The sequence below is a fragment of the Danio aesculapii genome, chromosome 17, assembly GCF_903798145.1.
Source record: "Danio aesculapii chromosome 17, fDanAes4.1, whole genome shotgun sequence".
Classification (NCBI taxonomy): Eukaryota; Metazoa; Chordata; class Actinopteri; order Cypriniformes; family Danionidae; genus Danio; species Danio aesculapii.
In genome coordinates this window covers 12,982,490-13,003,721 of record NC_079451.1, presented here as the reverse complement: position 1 = coordinate 13,003,721, position 21,232 = coordinate 12,982,490, and the positions used below count along the sequence as shown (strand labels likewise).

Sequence of the window (21,232 nt, the reverse complement as noted above, 5' to 3'; positions counted from 1 at the left end):
ACACAACACAACATAACATAACATAACATAACATAACATAACATAACATAACATAATATAATATAACAACACAATCCAATATAATACAACACAATACAATACAATATAATATAAGGCAGTTCATTCTGCTGTGGCGACCCCTGATTAGTAAAGTGACTAAGCAGTCACTTCAAGAAACGACTAAAAACGCAACTGTTTAGTCTCCACTTTCCTTCCTAATCTGCAACTGCCTCTCTGGCTATACCACTAACTGTGCCCTCTCTCTCTCTCTCTCTCTCTCTCTCTCTCTCAAAAAAAAAAAAAAATTAATAAATAAATAAAAAATTTTTACTAATGCTTTGCTTCTTAGACTTTACACACCTGAAACTTGTCTATAGCACTTGTTCACTGCTGCTCTTATAGTTGTGTAAATTGCTTCCTTGTCCTCATTTGTAAGTCGCTTTGGATAAAAGCGTCTGCTAAATGACTAAATGTAAATGTAAATGTAAGCAGAAAGAAAATGAATATAATATAATATAATATAATATCATATAATATAATATAATATAATATAATATAATATAATATAATATAATATAATATAATATAATATATAATATAATATAATATAATATAATATAATATAATATAATATAAATACTTTCATTTATAGATTCCAAGATTTACTGAAAAAAGAAGATAGAAATTGCAATCTGTCTTATTAATCCTCATAAAGGTTTTTGTTTTGCTTCATTCAGCCATGAGCCCTTCTCTACAGCAGCCTCGCACACTCTTTGTGTCAGTATTATGATGGCAGTGAATGTACTCTAATGGCTTTCATCTGTTCATCTGCCTGAGAGGTAAAAAAAAAAATGTCTGGCTTTCCAGACCTCTGTCAGGTACACCTGTCAGCAGCGGCTGCCTCTGCTGTCCTTTCTCCTCATCCAGATCAAACACCAACACCTGCGCTCTGCATATACAGTACTCTTCATTCACCTGCAATTACACCAAATTTCTGTTTTGGGGGTGAAGCTGTGTGACATGGTTATCTGCCAAAAAAATAAATGCAGTTCCTGTGCAGCCCTCCTGTGCAGTTTTAATTATTTTCAACTATTTCCCAAGTGATATTTAAAATAGAGAGATGTTTTAAACAAACTAATTTCTGTTGTCTTGGTCATGATGGTAGTACATAATATTTTTCTAGTTATTTTGCAAGATAGTATTCAGCTTGAAGCAGATTTTAATGACTTAATTAGGTTATAGGTTAACTATGGATGCTAGGTCAATTAGGGGGTAGTAATTGATAAAAAAAAAAAATATATATATATATATATATATATATATATATATATATATATATATATATATATATATATATTTTTTTTTTTTTTTTTTTTTTTTATTTAATTTTTTTTTTATAAATATATTTTGTATATTTTAAGGCTGAAATCAGAATTAAGAAGTCAAGACTGAAGAATTCTTGCTCTGTTAAACATTATTTGGAAAATTCATTCATTCATTCATTTTCTTTTTCGGCTTAGTCCCTTTATTAGTCCCTTTTTCGGCTTAGTCCCAGGGTCGCCACAGTGGAATAAACAGCCCACTTATCCAGCACATGTTTTACACAGCGGATGCCCTTCCAGCTGCAACCCATCTCTGGGAAACATCCATACACACTCATTCAAACTCATACACTACGGACAATTTAGCCTACCCAAGTCACCTGTACCACTTGTCTTTGGACTGTGGGGGAAACGGGAGCACTCGGAGGAAACCCACGCGAACGAGGGGAGAACATGCAAACTCCATACAGAAACGGCCTTCTTGCTGTGAGGCGACAGCACTACCTACTGCGCCACCGTGTTGCCCTTATTTGGGAAATATTGCAAAAATGTAGTTTCACAGGATTGGCTAATAATTTGGTAAATGTAAATAAATCAGTGAAAGTAACAGTAAAAGCAGTAAAACCTTAGCACTGTTTGTTCAATAATGAATCTCAAGCATCTATGAAAAAGATTAGTTTGAAGAGTTTGCTGAAAAAATACCCTTTTGGATGTTTTTAAAAGTTTTTTTTTTTTTTAATCTGATTTGCAAATCAGTACATAACAAATACTGTACCTGAATCAACTCTGAATGGCATAGTAATACAAGTAGATTTGATTTTTATAGCAGTTTTTTTTCCAAAATACACAGAAGATGCATCACTATTTACTTATAGTAAAAGTGAAATATCATCAAAACAAACATAACACAATCCAGCAAAACGCAATAAACAACAAAATATGTTTACAAGCAGTACATTTAATAGCATTATCAAGGAAACTTGTGTTAACCAACTGTCAGGCTGTTAATATTGCATTTTATTGTCAAAATTACATTTGTCAAAATTTAAATTGTTATTTACTCAACCCTCACTTGTTTAAAACCTAATTGAGTTTTTTTTCCCTTCTGTTGAACACAGAATATGTTTTGAAAAACACTTGTTTCTGACATGCACTTACTTCCACTTTATTTTTTTCCTCCTATATAAGTCGGTGTGTTCCCAGTAATCAGCATTCTTCAAAATATGTTTTTTGTGTAACACACGTTTTGTCTTTTGTAACAGAAAAAAGAAACTCAAATAGGTTAAAAACAATGAGGGTGAGTAAATGATGATAGAATTTTCCTTTTTTGGGTGAACTAACCCTTTTTACACTGTCATAATTATTATGCATTTAAAAGTGCCTCAGGAATAAAACAGAAGGTGCTGCAAAAACAAGAGCATTGATGATGTCAGCCAAAAAGGAAAGTCACTTCATAAGCCAAGGACTTATTACACTTTGATGACACATTGCAAAGGCAAACACTTATAATTTCCACCCCATAGGATAATTAAAATGTAAAGCTTCCAAAAGAGAAGTGATGACATTAAAAAAAGTTTGTTTTCTAAAGAACCTTTCACTGCACAGTTAATTTAAAGAACCATACTTACTGTATTTTAATTCTGCACTTTTGCCTGTGGGTCACTGGTTCAACACCTTAAGAGGTCCTCTGGATTGTGGGTTTGTAGTGACCCGTAACACGGCCTTTGCATTGCTACCTGAAGAGCAGTACAATTAAGCTTTTACCAACCTTGATTAAAATGCAAACACACTCTCTCACACACACATGCACGCCGATTTATTCTTGTGACTTGTGGGGATATTCCACACACTATAAAACATAATAATAAAAAATAAAGTTGGAGAAAAACAATAACATTAATATATGGTAGAAACTTTAAATACATTCCTAAATTGTATATGAAAGTACTATATGTCATTACTTATAGTATTAATACACCAATGTTTTAAAGTACTAAATACTTCACAATGTACCAAAAGCATGTGGTGATGAGAAAGTCATCTATATATATGTAGAAGGTGCATAGTATGGTTCACACAACAGTTATGCACCATTGATAGCATAAGTCAATGTTTGGCAGCAATTATAAGATGAATTCAATTCATCTTTATTCCTAAAACATTTTACAATGTAGATTGTGTCAAAGCAGCTTAACATAGAAACTGTGTCAGTCCTGTTTTCAGATTGGAAGTTCAGTTTAGTTCGGTTCAGTGTGGTTTAAATTTCACAGATGAAAGTCCAAACACTGAAGAGCAAGTCCATTGATGCGCAGCTCCATAAGTACCAAACCAAGTGGTAGCAATGCAGTCAATTATGCAATGCAATGCACCATCATAGTAATGCAATAAAGATTATTAACAAAAGATATAATGTAAAACTCAATCTATATCACTAAAACTAAAAAAGATCCCCAGGAATGTCAACCAAAAGTGTCATGCAGAGAATTCTGGGAAAGTAAATTTATTTCACTGTCATTTCACAATTTATTTCATTATTCACTATATATATTAATAAAACTTACTGTATACAAAGTTTTTTTTACTGTAGAACTTTTTTATTGTTAAAATCATTAGCTTTTTTCACATAATTGTTTTTATAATGTACAAACTACAGCTAAACCTTCATGTTTACTTTCTCAACTCAAAAACAGAAACTCTTTTTTGAGGACATGTACAATGTCCTCAAAGTCACCTTCTGCCTCTAATACCCATGTCATTATACACTTTTTTTCGTGCACACTTGATTTGTCCATGAATCCTTGCTGCCTGAAATATGCCTTGTAGAAACTTTATCCTTGTGAATTTAGCCAGTTAAAATGGTCTTTTAGCCTCCTTTTTCCAACTTATTAGCTGTATCTTTTTTAACGTGGGAATGAATACACCAGACGGATTTACCACAGGCTGCTGTGTGACCTCATTATAGGTGTGGAGCCAGACAAAAAAAGCTTCTTAGGACACTTGCTCTTTTCACATGTTGCATTGTGTCTGTAACATCAAAAGCTCAGTTAAGCAAAGCACTGTTCATCTGCAGCTTATCACTGCCGGCTCACTTTGATTAGCTCACTGCCAGCCCACAATGGACTGGTATTTTGCTGAAGTCAGACAATGGCCACAAATCCTTTAGCAGAGGTTTGATCTATACCTTTATTAGTACCGATTGGCATATTTTAGTCCTTAATTTGCTATTTTTATTTGCTACTTTCATAATTTTTTATAATAATACAGTAGCACGTGCATCAAACGATGAGTCATGGGCAAAGCCAGACAGAATCTTTTGGATTTATGCAGTGGTTTTGTGCATATACAAAAAAATATACATATTTTAAAAGTTTTATTTAAGGGTTGTAATGCACTTGTTTAGTAAACAAAGATATAGTAAGTCTGTCATATAATACATGAACTAAAAGACAGAAAATATTACTTTACAACCTATATTGAACATAAATCATCTAAACATTTCCATATTATCCAATATGACTGAAATTAATAAAAAATTGAATAAATATACATTTACACACAATAACACTAAACAGTTAAATGATATGCTCAAAATTCTGAGGAAACCTGCAGTTTTATGCAGCATGTATACTTTAAATGGAGTTTAAAGTTTAAATGCAGTTTAAAGACAGGCATCTGTCAGCTATAGTGCTGACTTTGTTGAAGTCAGACAAATATTCAGAGACTCTGAAAACCATGTAATTTTCTGTCTTTAATCTCACATTCAAATTGATAAACATAAAAAATAAAGCACATAGAGACTCAGACTTTGTAAACTTTTCAGAAATGAAACAGAAAAAACATTGTGTTTGTCTTCTACACCCCACCATCTTCCCCATCTAAATCTTTTGTTTTTTAAAGTGTTTGTTTGACTGGAATATGAGTAAAGTAAAATAGAGTATGTCTGCTATACAATTCAGTATGCAGAAAATTAAAAAATGTAAAAAAAAGTGTCATTGTAGCGTTTTTCACCAATACACACTTATAACACAAATAAAATTAGACACATGATGTGACAATAAAAGTGATTTTATTTGATTTGATTTGACATATGTCATGTACCATATTAGCTTTTTGTTTTCGGCTTAGTCCCTTTATTAATCTGAGTTCACCACAGCGGAATGAACTGCCAACTTATCCAGCATATGTTTTATGCAGCGAATGCCCTTCCAGCTGCAACCCATCACTGGGAAACATTCATACACGTCACTCACACAACAGACAATTTAGCTTACCCAATTCACCTGTACCTCATGCCTTTGGACTTGTGGGGGAAACCGGAGCAACTGGAGGAAACCCACACCAACATGGGGAGTACACAGGTAGAACATTCAAACTCCACACAGAAACGCCAACTGACCCATCCAAGGCTCGAACCAGCGACCTTCTTGCTGTGAGGCAAACATGCTACCCATTGCGCCACCGTGCAGCCTGCGCTTTAAATGATGTCAGATTAGACAAATAAAATATAATTAAATGTGTTAATATGTACAGTTGAAGTCAGAATTATTAGCCCTTCTGTAAAATTTTTATTTATTAAAGTTTTCCCCAATTTCTGTTTAACGAAGATAAGAACTTATTTATTATTTAATTTCTAAACATAATAGTTTTAACAACTACTTTCTAATAACTGATTTGCCATGATGACCTCTGTAAAAACACATTAAATTTGTAAATCTGTAATAAAATCCTAAAAACGTTTGACGGGTACTAAATCGGGTACTAATCTTGATTCACTTTATTTTTAATATAATAAATATTTTAGTATTGGTATATATGCTTCATGTAAATAATAAGGTAACAAATTATTTGCATGGGGTGTTTCAAGTGGAGAATGTTGTATTTCCCTGTATGACCTGTTATGGCTGTTGTGATTAAGTATTATTGTTTATAAGGAAAACAAGCATTGTGTACTTAGTCTGTTCCTATTATGTTAAATAGTTTGTACCTGTTTATGGTGCTTAATTAAGAATCCACAGCTCCTTACATCAGTCTGTACTGAAACTTTATTAGGCAATCAAAGAGTCTTAATTGTCAAGTGAAATGTCAGGCAGGGCCGTCTGTGTCTCTGATTGGCTGTAGTGAGGTTGTGGGTGAGTATGGTGGACTGTGTTTGCAGTTGTCCCTAACAGCAGCAGCCCAAACACCTGTGTTTGCTTTAGCGCTCACTCCCCCAATCTCCTCTGTGCAGGTCACATGATCACAGATGCACCCGGCTCCATGGGAATACAAAAGCAGGGGCTTTTAGCGCTGTTAATGATTAATGTCAGGCTTCCTTGTGCCCCTCTCTCTTGACGTTGCAGATGTGAATGTTATCTTGCTCATGCATCCAAGTCAGACGTGACTGTGGGCTGCGACAGGTAAACCTGCTTTATGGAAAGGCAGTTGCCAAATGATGGAGGAGCATGACATGATGGTGAAGATCACTCACATCTAAAAAAGAAAAGCACACTCAACATGATTATGATAATGAAAGTAATGCAAGTATTACGAGTCATGCTCATTATATATTACAAGAATAATCATTTAAGTTGAGCAAAACAACATATTCCACTAAAACAGTGCTGAGGTCTCAGTTGATATGGTGACAGAGAACAAGAGGTCGATATGATCTCATTGGAAGATCTCATTCCCAGGCTCATTGAAAATATGTACCTCATCATACAATTTTGCAAAACCTGAAGTACTTTGCTTTGGGTATGATGGATGATGGATCCACATTCTGAATCTGAGATACATTACTGAGCTACATGTTTGATTCAGATAATAATAATAATTCCTTACATTTATATAGTGCTTTTCTAGACACTACATGGTGCGCCAGACTGCACAACACAGAGTGCAAAGTGATGAAGCCAATTATGATATGGGTATAGTTGAGAGACCATGATGGACAGAGGCCAGTGGGCAAATTTAGCCATGCTGGGGTTAAACCACTGCTCATTTTTGAAGGACATCCTGGGATTTTTATCAACCACAGAGAATACCTATCAATATACTGGGTCGTTAGGACCCACACAGACTGCAGGTTAAGCACCCCCTGCTGGTCTCACTAACACCACCTCGGGCAGCAACCTAGGTTTTACATGTGGTCTCCCATCCAGGTACTGACCAGGCACAGCCCTGCTTAGCTTCAGTGGGCGACCATTTGAGAGTTGCAGAGAGCGAGCTGCCGGCTAATACATGTGTTTCCATACACAAGATGAGGTGGTGGGTCTACTGACCTAAACCCTAAACCAAACCAATGGTGTTTTCAGAAGCAAATGTAGGAAAAGAAAAGTGCACTTCAACCACATAGTTTTACCTTGATTTTACATTTCTTTAATCTTTTTATGCCTTTATGCTACCCCATAATGTTAATTTTACTTTGAAACTGCATAAATGTATGTTTTAGGGGTTTTATGTTTTGGGAGGTTTACAAAAATATAGACTGATGCACTTCCAGCCTGTGTTGCTTTTGTGCTAGTCTGGACCACATCCATCTTTGAGGAATTAAGCTGACTGAGCCACAATCCTGAGCTGAAAAGATGCTGAGATTACTCTAAATGTACTTTTGCCTGAACTTGCCATTGGTTGTTCCAAAGACCCCAAATACCCACCATACAATTACCTTCACTCTGAATAATAACGCTTCCAAATGCGGCATTTTGCAGCAATGTCATTCAAAAATCATTGTGGGTTCCTCAAAGAACCATACAACGTACAGTTACAATTATTTCCAGCATAAAGACAAAACATTTGTGCAGTGAGAAGGTTCTGTGGATGTCAAAGGTTGGCGACACCTTATTTTAGGTAAGATACAAATTTTGGTTGAAACATACCTGCATTTTAGAGTTTGTTCCTATAGAGTTTTACCAAGCACAATTAATACTGGGGCTTACAGTATTTAGTCAAACATGAAAATGCTGGGTTGCTTACTTTAATGCTGGGTTGTTTCAAATATCCTGGCATAAATGTTGGTCCTAGGTTCAGATTTGTATCTGAGAGCAACCTTTGCATAGTTATGGTGGCATTAATTGCTTTATACCAAAGGATGGTAAAAAAAATTGCTTTCCATTGTAATAAACCATCACTGAAAAGAATTGCATTACTTATAACAATCTAGAAATTAAGAAAAACTGTAATATACAGTACATGTTGCTCATTGTTAACTAACATTAACAATGGGACCTTATTATTACATTTATTCTTTGTTTATTTTATATTGAAGTATAGGTACACTTTAAAAAAGTGAGTAATTGTAACTTTACACTGTTATGTTGACTTAACTTACTTTTTAAAATCATGCACAGTTAAGTTACTTAATCATTTTAAGACAATGCGTTCATTGACTTTTTAGGTAAACCCAACCTCACTTGTTACAGTATACAAATAGAGATTTTGTTAAATGCACAGAAAGATGACTGAACCCACAAAGTTCAGACTTCCACCAGATTTACACCACACGCTGTTTGTTTGTTCACCCTGGACACTAACGATAAGAGGCTGGAACATGAGTTCACCACGGAAATCACTAGTTAACCAGACCGTGTGGCCCCTCGGCCCTCCCACACACAGACATGTATTACCACACTCTGCTGTCACACAAATAAAAAGCGGATTATAAAGAGGCATATTTTCTGAGCCCAGGCCAATGGGGAAATAAATAGTTCATTTGTTGAGTCAGAGCAGGCACTAACCGTTGTGCGCCTTAAACAAAGGTGCTTGTTTACCAGCCTCAGGTAGAAGATGGATAGCTGGTTAAACATTGCTGGCATACCTGGCCGGTGCCATGAGTCGGTCAATGAAACCTACTGAGAGGACATTGTATGGCCGAGTCACTCTTATCTATACTCTTTCAGACCAGACCTGTGAGTGAGAGCGAAAGCAGCATTTCTAAAGAGATTCTTCACAGAGATTTTTTTTAGTTTTTTTTTGCTATTATATTTTGGAACATATCAAATAAAGTGAAAAAGGAGAAAGGAGTTTATTTGAAAATTCTGTAATTTTAGTATCACTCAAATTAATATTCATTCATTCATTTTCTTTTCGGCTTAGTCCCTTTATTAATCTTGGGTCCCCACAGCGGAATGAACAGCCAACTTATCCAGCATATTTTTTATGCAGCTGATGCCCTTCCAGTTGCAACCCAGCACTGGGAAACATCCATACACACTCATTCACACACATACACTATGGACAACTTAGCCTACCCAATTCACCTATACCGCATGTCTTTAGACTTGTGGGGGAAACCGGAGCATCTGGAGGAAACCCACATGAAAGAAGGGAGAACATGCAAACTTCACACAAAAATGCTAACTGACCCAGCCGAGGCTCGAACCAGAGACCTTCTTGCTGTGAGGCGATTGTGCTACTTACTGTGCCACTGTAACGGCAAAAATTAGTATTAGTTTTTAAATCAATATTTGTTCATTATTTTATTTATTTGTTTCGTTTTTGTTTTAGTTATTACACTATAAAAATAATAAATGTAAATAAACAGTTTTTCATATTTTGTCATTCATGTTTGTTTGTTTGTTTTGCATAACAGGACCTTGATTTTTTATATTGGCATTTTTAATCGTTTTGAAGTAACATATTGTCTGGAATGCTGTTGCAAATTATGGTGCTTTACAATCAACTGCCACTGCTTTTACTGATATATAACTTCAGTGTTTTACACACTGAAGTGTCGTTATTTTATTTATTACATATTATTTTAAACTACTATTATGTCAATAAAAGTCACTTTTTTATACTGCAGAGTTGAATTTTTAACATCAAATATTGACAGAGCAGAGATAAAAGTCCAATAATGCAATTCATAAATTGTAAAGAAATTTAAAACACCTGTGAATCACAGTATATGACACTTTTAGAGTGTATGTTTTTGTTACTTTTTAAGCTAAAACCGAACTCAAAACTGATTCATTTATTTAAAACATTGAATCAAAACTTTTTAAAATATTGGTCTTCTCTCTATTTCCCAGAGATAGGTTGCGGCTGGAAGGGCATCTGCTGCGTAAAACATGTGCTGGATAAGTTGGCGGTTCATTCTGCTGTGGCGACCGCAGATTAATAAAGGGACTAAGCCGAAAAGAAAATTAATAAATGAATGAATGAATGATCTTCCCTCTGTTTAGTGTATAAAACCTGCTATTCAATGCTACACATAAATTCATCTTAGATCAAATAATTTGTTTCTAGATTTAACAAAATAATAAATAAAATCAGCTACTTTCAAATTTTTACACTTTTTTTATACCAAATATCTATATAAACATATTACTCTTAACATTCCTGGCTTATGGTCCTTCAGTTAATGCATGACCAAAACATTGTATCGCTTTGACAAGTGTTTTAGCAAGTTTCATTGCATAAGAGCCCCTCAGCAGGGCGTGTTTTTTGTTCGTGTGTGTTCCCATTGCTGAATCCTTGGCATGTTCCGGTACTTGCTAATCACCTAGATTTTGTGCGTTTCATCTTATATGACTCAGTTGTTCGCAACAATTTCTGTGCTCTACAGATCTGCATCATATTTCAACACAGTGATTCTCAGCACCCATAAATTATACAGTGGTGGCAACTTAAAGAAGTGTTGAAAAGCCATGAACAGAGCTTTACTTTACTATCAGTGAAGCATAAGGCTGCACCATCTTACACACAACCTGTTCACACACACACACACACATACACACACACACACACGTGCAAATATACACACTAGCATATTTGCATATCAACAGAAAACACAAAATACATTAATTTGGGTTTCATTAAAGTCACAATATGATTTTTTCCCCATTAAAACATTCAAAAACTAAAATCCAAAAACTAAAGTATGATATTATTCTGCATCCCTAATCCTCCCCAAAACCTAAACACAACTTCTACCTTAATAACTATTTATAAACAGCTAATTAGTAGTTTATTAAGCTAGAAATGTTAATGGTTTGTTAATAATAATACCGTGAAGCGTTACCTAAACTAAAGTATAACCGTTTTATATTGTATATTTTTGCATGATTCACTTCTTTGCAAAATCACCCCAATAAATCAAAAATGATGAATTCTTTCAAACAGAGCTAATCAAGTCCTGTGGTGAAATTGTATTCATATCATTTTAAAACATTGAGCATAAGAGTTGGGTAAGACTTGACAATAAGGTTAGTTAACATGAACTTACAATAAACAATTCTTTTATAGTATTCTTATTCCTAGTTCATTTCTTTACATCTTAACTGCATCTAGAACAGTGCTATATATTTTGCTGAATTGTGTACTTGCATTATCCCAAATGTTCAAATGCAGAAATAAGCCATTTTAATTAGTGACATGGACCTTGTTCTCTATCGCCATTGCTAATTCAATTCATCTTTATTTCTATAGCGCTTTTACAATGTAGATTGTGTCAAAGCAGCTTCACATAGAAGATTATAGTAAATTGAAACAGTGTCAGTTCAGTTTTCAGAGTTTAAGTTCAGATTAGTTTAGTTCAGTGTGGTTTAAATTTCACTGCTGAAAGTCCAAACACCGAAGATGCTAATGGCATCGCACACCCTTGATTTCGGTCTTGGTTTTATAGAAAACTGAAAAACACCTAAGAATATATTCTTTTTTAATATGTTCTGTTTTATTAGATTGCACAGAACAGCATTATAACATAAACCTAAAATGTACAGTATTTAGATAAAATAATGTTGCTGATGATGAACTGGAAGCAGTTGACTGTGGAATATTTAAAGCTTTTGTGCCGCTTGTCTCTCATCAGCAATTGTTTCAGAAATATCGTTCAGCCTTTCTCTGCTTCCTATTAATAAGTTTTAAATACTTTAGCACACCCATGAATGTGATTTCTGTCCCTTAGGATGTGATGAAGACCACAACTCTAACTCCACACTCAGTCATGCTATCATAAAACTATGCCTTTGTTTGTTGTGAATACATGCCCTCTAACACGGACAATTACATTCTCTGCCCTTAAAATTTGTGATCAAGCAGCAAAAATTATTTATAAAATCTAACTGCATGAAGTGTATTATTTGTGCACTAATACATTAGCATTAGTCTCTGAGTCCTTAGAACGAAATCAGCTCTTCTTATATTCAGATAGCTGGCTATTATGTTCAAGTTTTCTTTTTGATGAACCAAAAATTTATCAGAAATAGACAAACTGTAAAGTTATAAAATGCTATTGTGTGTGAGGCACTTTTAAGACAAAATCAAACCCACATGTTTTACAAAAAGCTCATTGTCTTCCAGTTAATGCATGACCAAACGGTATCATTTTGATGTATATTTTACAATAGACTTAACCACAAAACAAATATGGCTTAGTAAAAAAAAATCAGCAAAATATATTGCTTCAGCATCGATGTTGTACTGTGTGCATCTGCAATTGTCACATTACAGGATGTATGTTGAGTTGAGAATTATAGTTAACCAGGACAGAATTTGCATGTTTTAAGGCCTGTGGTTGTGTGAACATTTCAAGAGAGTTTAAAGCACAAATTGTAATGTGTGTAACTTTAACAAAGTTTATTTTTCTTTAATTATTCATACAATGAATACTGTGTAGTGCTATTTAAATTTGATTATTCAATTTCTGTACCTGGATACTGTTTGACTTTTTTTTTAAGCAAAAAGCACTATTTATTTCACTTATCTTTGGCCTGTTATATTTATTTTTTAATTAGTTTATTGGGTAACACTTTAGTTTAGGTCACAATTTATCCTATTAACTACTAGCTTATTGACTGCCTATTTTTAAGATCTTAACTGTTCATTAGTAGATAAGTATGAAGGGCCAAAACCAAACTTGATTGAGGCTAGTGGATCAGAGGTAAATATAGTTGTCATGGGTAATTTCCTAATGTGTTTAATAATAGTTTAAAATGACTAGAAAATATTGTTTTATATTAACTAATACAGTGTTATTTTTACATTTTATAATTAACTTGTTACAGGTAAAACTAAACAAACAGAATTACACTAGTTATGCCTTGATTTGCTTCTGCACAGTCTTCTATGTGTGACAGTATTTACATTTTTTTAAAAACAGTCTCATTTACAACATTTAATTGAAATATTCAGTTTCAGTTTGCTTTTTTTGTAGCTCCGTAATAAAACAAACAACAAAGGTTACGTCAAATTAGAAATGACGATCTCTGTGTTAAAGGCAATCATCCCGACCCTCTCCATCATTCTCACTCTCCTCTCAGATGAAATTGTGGCCAAAATCAAAGGTTGATGAATTCTTTCAAACAGAGCTATTCAAGTCATGTGGTGAAATTGTATTCATATAACATTCAGATTATTATTTAGGATAACTGAAACCCATTGCCTGTTTGTTAATTTTTTAACTGTTGATTAATTGAAAAAAGAGCATAACAATCGGGTAATACTTCACAAAAAGGTTAGTTAACATGAACTAACAATGAACAATTCTTTCACAGTATTTCTTAATCCTAGTTCATTTCTTTACATCTTAACTGCATCTTATGTCTACACTGAACTAAAGTTGTTTTTTATGCAATAAAAAAATATATTGACAATTGCTTGTTTAAGCATTTACCAACATTAACAAATGAGATCTTATTGTTATAAGCTATTACTCTAACATTGTGCACTCACAATAAAGAACCACGTGAGCTCTCCAACAGAGTAGCCACTGCATTTTTTAATTTCTCATGAAAAAGATATACTCATGAAACACATTGGAGATCAACTGTATCACCAGCTCAAACCCCACATCAGAGTTCCTATAGTCTACAAGATAAGGTATAGTCCTCAAAGCATAATCTTGACCCCCATTTTCTCTTGTCTTTCCCTTTAAACGAGAGCACATGTAGAGGTGAAGCTTGTCCACACTCAGACACGCACATATGCATGCCTGCTCCCCGATTTGTGAAAAAAACTGTGCAAAAGTATCTAAATGAGCATACAGTACAACATACAATGAGAATTAAACACATGGGGCAGCTGGACTCTTATCTGAACGAAACCCAGCAACAAAGGAGCCCTAAGACTAAGAGGCTTGATGCATGGGAAAGCTATGGGCCAGCTATTGTGACTGCCCTTCTGCTGAGCAAATAGTCCAAACTGTTCATTCCCCGTCTTCCATTCTCTCTCCGGCACATTGTTTGTGTCCTTGCATTTCATTCGGCAAGGAAGATTGCTCTCAGGCCCAGTGAGCAAACAGTCCAGAAAAGATCCGGCTATCTTCTGCTGTTCCCAGGAGAACTAGCATTTTGATTTGGGCTTCAAGCTGTCAGAGGATTGGAGAGTTGATGTCAGGGTGCCTGAATTAATTGCTTTAAGCCGAGGTGGGGGTGACTACGTTTATCACCAACTGTTCAGTAAGATGTTTCCTAGCAATTATGCCCTCCACTTCAGCCGTGAGCCCTTTAGTGGGCGGCTTTTATATTTTAGAGACATGCCACATGACTTTGAAAAGCACATAGCTATATCGAGGGTTTTTTTTGAGTCAAATGCCATATTGAAATTGAAATTCGGCTGAAAGCGATACTGGCGGACCCTCCAAATCACACAACTGTTCAGTTGCCATTTCCGTTTATGGGTCAAGCTCAGTTTGGAAAGTTAAAATTTGAGGAGTCTGTGCCATTTTTTACAAGCCAAGTGAACTATTTAAATATCGCAGAAGAAATATAGTAGTTTTTTCAGGCACCGTTTGCATTTTAAATTAATTGTAAACGTATTGTTTTTGTCCGTTACCATCAAAAGGCGCTGCAAATGCTAAATAATTCATCTTTTCCCATTTTCCTTCAACTTCAATGGAGAGAGAATTTGCATCGTGAAGGCAATATGATTCTTCACCTATCACAATAAAGCACATGCGTTTGTCTAGATTATGAACTACTCATATATGCCTCACTGCTCATATTTATCATTACAAGGCATCGTCCAACAATGCTTTGTTTTGCATGTAAAATGACTCTGTGGATGATTTGCATTGGTATAGGTTTGGTTTGCATTGGTTTTAAAACGGTCTATGGTAAGAGTGACCTCACCGTTGGGTTGAGCCCTTTAAACTTGCTAATATACAGTTATGGTAACGGTTGCTGCTGCATTGTAAAAAAAATTAAATATATAAAAATTGTTGCTGCCTGAAATTTTTTTGTTCATCAAAACAATCAGAGTTTAGTTCGTCAAAATAATCAGATGAACTATTCTAGTAATATTATCCTGCATCAGTCAAACTGACTAAAAAATTAAGTTAACCTTAGGGTAACACTATTTTGATGGTCCATTTGGGTATTAGTAGATTGTCTGCTTATTATTTGTTGAAACTGCTCCTTCAACAGACATTTAACTGACTATAAGAATTTAACTGTCAATTTACACTAACCCTAACCCTAACCCCAACCCTAACCCCAACCTAACAGTCTACTTATAATCTAATGCGAATTAGTTGGCAAATAGATGCAATGTAACTTAAATTCAACAAACAGACCATCAAAATAAAGTGTGACCAATCTTAGCATAACAAAAACATTAGATGAAATCTGTTTAACTGATTAAAATTAGTTACAGACACATAAAACATTTGTCTTGTCTTTTAGTCATGTAATTTTTTTACAGTGTAGTACTGTAGCCTACCGAATAAAGCTTTGCAAAAAAAAAATAACAGCGAAACAACATTTCCTTACTATTTTCTCTTTCTTTTTTGTTAACAATATTAAAGTTTAACAATTGAGTTACAAAGATAAAAAAACATACATTTTCTCCGTAGGATGTTGATTTATTATAATGTATAAATACATTTACCTTTAAATATCTGCTATTAGTCCAAAGCTTTTCAATGGTATATGCACATTAAGCTCTGTCTCTTTGTGGTATTTTGTAAGGCTAAACCTTGCAGCAATTTTCATTGAAACAAAAAATTGTTCATGATACAGTACCAAACAAATACCACTAGTCCGAGTTTTATAAAAAAAGCTTATTGTTACAAACAAATAAACATGAAACAGAATTAAATTGTAATGCGTAATAAAATATACTTCATTGAAAAGGACTATTTTCTCAATTTGACTACATTTTTTGCAATGCTTTTTGGGATCTTTCCCACAGTAAAACCATTAAATACACAGTCATGTAAATAGAATTTTTAAATACCTGTTTTTGGATGCATCATTAAAAGCATCATAAAAAAAGCTTGGCATCAATGGTTCCACAAAGAACCTTTAAAATCCAAAAAACAATTACATTCCAAAAATCCAGACATTTTCTTTATGCTTAGAAACAATTGGTTCTTTTAAGATTTAATTGCTGAAAAGTTATTTAAGAAATTATTGATATGCTCTTCTAGGGGATAAGGGTTCACAATTGTTTTTGCATTACTGTTAAACACTCTTCAGATGTAGGGCCTTGTTAACGTTTTCACTAATTGGTGCCATTGTCATCGCTTCTGTAAATTGGAAAACAAAGACATGATTGGTGATAATAACTCAGCCTCACAACAATGAGAGGAGCTCTTGATCTGACAGGAAATTGAATTAAACTGTCTGCGATGACACTGTGAGCATGAGGATCGGGGTTAAACATGCTGTGTCAGGGGACCACTACTACTCGAACATAGCAGAGGGCTTTTTAACAGGCAACAGCCACACATTAATCTCTTTGTGATAAATGCATTTATACTGGATTAAATTGAAGATTGCCTTTAGTTTGAGAAAGGGTTGGTGAATTATTTAGCTCTGAGTTGGGGGATTTACTTTAAGTGCTCTTGCCGTGGAGTCTCTGGGGACACTATGGCTAGAGATCCTGGATATATGTTTACTAGCAGGTTAAATTTGCCCATGGCGACGAACAGCATCAAGAAATGTTTGATCTAACAATAGAGCATCATCTGGAATTTACTTTCCCATCCTTTTGTTAACAGGCAAATGATTTGAATGTCACTGTGAATATTGTTTATAAAGAAGCTTTATCTTCATCAAGTTTCATTCTGCAATAAACAAAAAGAGCTATCAGTATAAAACTCATAGATGCAGATTATTGTGTGTGTGTGTGTGTGTGTGTGTGTGTGTGTGTGTGTGTGTGTGTGTGTGTGTGTGTGTGTGTGTGTGTGTGTGTGTGTGTGTGTGTGTGTGTGTGTGTGTGTGTGTGCATGCAGTCTCCATAAAACTTGAGGAGGAAAAATCTTCTCATGAATGCCGCATGAGCTTGTCCATCACCTTCTAAACTACAAGCTCTTCAATGCTGAAATAAAAATATGCAGAAATCACCTTTGTGACATACTCCTCTCACGTACAATAAATTGGACAAGCTCTATCTTGGAATAACCTATCGCCTTTACCATTTCGGCATCGGGAACACATGCAGGACACAATCTGATTCGCTTTTGTTATGCAGGGAATCACGCTGGGGCATCTGGGCTTGTTTGCCTTTGCTGAGAAATGGAGATTGGTTTGGAGGTCTGAATGAATTCCTGGCGTCTGTGTTTATTGCTTTCATTAAGATTTAATGAGTCAAGTGTCCTTCCCGTTGACTTCGATTTTACCCACAGCGTTTGACCACAGGAAATGTTGGGCAAGTTGGAACTATTGGCATCTGTGCCGTGTACACATGTACGTCAATGCACATGCGATGGCATAGCTGACGTTAACAACTGAGAGTCCCTTGTTGTCATTTCTTATTTAATATCCTGACTATTTCAGCCATGAAACAGAATCTGCCATTTATCCAGGTAATATTATCTCTAAAGGATGCTGATGTTTGAGCAGTGACTTAGATTGCTAGCTTGTTAAATGGGCTTGTGCTTTGGCACAGCAAGAATTTCACACCAATCCGTTGAATGAGTGTGAACACAGCCCTGACCCATCACACTCTTGCACTATTTCCGCTGCATTTGACCAGATCGTCAAACCACTAACCATTTACTATAGACTTATATTTATTGTCTTAAGAGCAGGGTTAAAAGCATCATGAGTAAAAATACATTTATATGTATATAAATATAAGCTAATATAAAAGTAAATATACAGTGCTCATCATAATTGAGTACACCCATTTTGAAAATGAATATTGTTATCCATTTCACAGTGAATATAGGCGATGTGTTTTGGTGCATTTAAACAAAACAGATTTATTAAACAGATGTATTTATTAAAATAATATTTTGGTCACCAAACATATTAAGCTATCGAAAGATAATACAATTAAATGCAAGAAAAATATTGCAAAAAAAGTACAACCTACAAAATTTCAACTAATTTTTTTTATTATTTTGCTTCTCTTGATTTTCCTTTTTTTTTTTTTAATTTGCATTAAATATTTTTCTGTAACATATGAATTTGGGTGTACCAGTTTTTGGACCGTTATCATAAGTTATTTTGTTAGATAAGCTCCAGATTTGGCTTCAGTACTGACTAATCAAATGTATATGCACAAAAATAATATTATATAGCTTCCTTTTAAAAATATGAATTTCATAGATAGATTTGTGAGGGGTGTATGCTGAGCACCGTATATATGCTTATGATTCATGTTCAATGCCACTACTTATGCTATTAAAAAGTTGTTCAAGAAATGCTCATGGGTGTTATAAATAAATCAGCACGTTGTATTCAAGATAGCTTGAATATCACTTACATGGGGTTTATATAGTATCCATTGTTTCACATTACATGCAAACAATTAATTACAAAAGTAAGAAAACATGCATTTTTCTAGACAAATATAGTGCATAGTTTTTTTTTGCATGATTTAGACTTGAGATACTGTAGATTCAGTTCATATTTTGCTGTGTGGAATATATTGGTCAAGCTTTGGAGAGCTGTCTGTTCATATATGCAGATCAATAAAATTATGTAATGTTATTTTATATTTAAATATACACTTATTGCTTTCTCATACCTCTTTTAATTTTAAAGTAAACAACAAGGTCATCTTTAGGGGATAAAATGTGTACTGACATTGTTATAAAATGACCAATAGATAAATATGGAAGTATTCCAAAAACATTTAAACGAAACAAAACAATAGTAGGAAGTAGTTTAAATAGCTGGGATAATTGTTATTGCTGTATGAAAATTTTTTAATCTGTTTTGGGGGAGAATATAATACTTTTACATGTAAACGCATTGCCCGGCGTTTAAAATGCCTTAAAGACTATTACAAAGACTAACCTAATTCTATTCGGCATATTGCAGTGAAACTGCCTTTCTAATTTTAGGGCGTAGATTAAGCGTCTGTGTTGTGCATTAATATAGTGTGGGACATCAGCGGGATTAAGAGTATTTGGTCTTAAATCGGGGTAGTGTGAACGGTCCCTCCCCAGCAATGGGTTAAAGCGGCATTACAGCTTGTAAGATGGGTGTCCCGCAGATCTCCCGGGAGACCAGCTCCACTTGGGTGTTCCAGCACAGAGCACAGAGCAAAATACGGGTTAAAACCATTTAGATGACACGATGGTGTTCGGATGCCACCTCCTCATGCAATATTCGGGTCCAAAGTGTTTTCGAATTTTTGTCTCCATGCTTTACAAAATTAACGAATGGTTTATTAATTAATGGTTGTTAAGAATGTCAGCAATTTATTAAAATTAAGAAAATAAATTAATATGAATTTTAAATTTCACTAATTTAAGTTTACATAAATCAATTAATTGCTACTATTAGGCCATAGAATATGGCTATATTTATTAAAGTTTAGGTGATGCCCATTGCTCTCCTTAAGAAACTTTATACACTGAATAAAAATTTTGTGGATCATTTGTTTACATTCAGGCTTTCATTTGCACTAATATGCAGATTGGACGAATCCAGCGAAAAGTAATTAAACACGGTTAGTTAAGTGAAATAAAAAAACGCAATAGATAGGAAATCTATGCAGCTGCTGGAACAACAAATATTTTTTTGGTTATAATTGTTTTTCTTCTATAGTATTTATTATTTTTCTTTTGATTTCCACATTGTTTGAGTTAATAAGTAGGCTATATCTTATTTCTATATGTCTAAATAGTTTTAAGGTTCTATTTGAACGTTTTCTAATGTAGGCTATAAAACGCATCTAGCAAGATTTTCATTCCAAGCCTCCTGTTTAATAAAACTGACTATTATTATTATTATTATTATTATTATTATTATTATTATTATTATTATTATTATTATATTTCTATTATTATTTTTAGTAGTAGTAGTAGTAGTATCGTCGTTGTTGTTGTTGTTGTTGTTGTTGTTGTTGTTGTTGTTGTTGTTGTTGTTGTCCTTGTTATTATTGGGCTATTATTATTATTGTTATCATCATCATTCTTATTATTATTATTATTATTATTATTATTATTATTATTATTATTATTATTATTATTATTATTATACAATCGCAGAATCATAAACTGAGCAGCAATAGCTTGTTCCTTTTCTGTTTTCTTAACGTGAGATTGTAATAGTTAGGCTATTTTGTTTGCTGTCAAACCTCTGTTTAATTCTATGCTCATGTAGATGGCTACTCTTATTTGTGTCTCTGGAAAGACACCACAAATTTAAATGACAATAAATCTTCGTTTTGGTTATCGAAAACACGTTAATATGTAGATCTTTTGGCTTTCGTTAAATGAGAACCTCGTATAATTTGGTGTCGTGGCTTACGCTTTTATCTCGACAAAAAGGTTCGTTCGATGAAAACCATTGCTATGTATCTGAACTCTATTTGACTGGCCCAGCGAAACCAGTGCGTTTCTTCTCCAGTATCACTGGCATCAATCAGATGGAAAAGCCATCTGACAGTCGGCTGAAAGAGCCCCTTAACATCAACACTTGAGCTGCGTCTGTTCAAGCGTCAAATTATATTGCCGTGAAATCGAAGTTGCACGCAGAAACATTCTATTTGGAATCCTCTTTATGCGAAACACACAGAATGCATCGAAAACT

The 21,232-nt window shown here is 34.2% G+C and overlaps 1 long non-coding RNA gene across 2 annotated transcripts in view; it reads right to left on the bottom strand.

Moving 5' to 3' along the window:
- Positions 1-5,371: 5,371 nt before the first annotated feature.
- Positions 5,372-21,232, bottom strand: part of LOC130244630 (uncharacterized) — a 16,061-nt gene continuing 200 nt past the window's right edge. The window contains exons 2-3 of one of the 2 annotated variants that reach the window (XR_008839241.1): positions 6,307-6,791; positions 5,372-5,794 (exon numbers count right to left, since the gene is read on the bottom strand). This is a non-coding gene — a long non-coding RNA (uncharacterized LOC130244630). Of the gene's footprint in view, positions 6,792-21,232 lie in introns of both variants that reach the window. The other variant, XR_008839240.1, reaches the window with a different exon arrangement.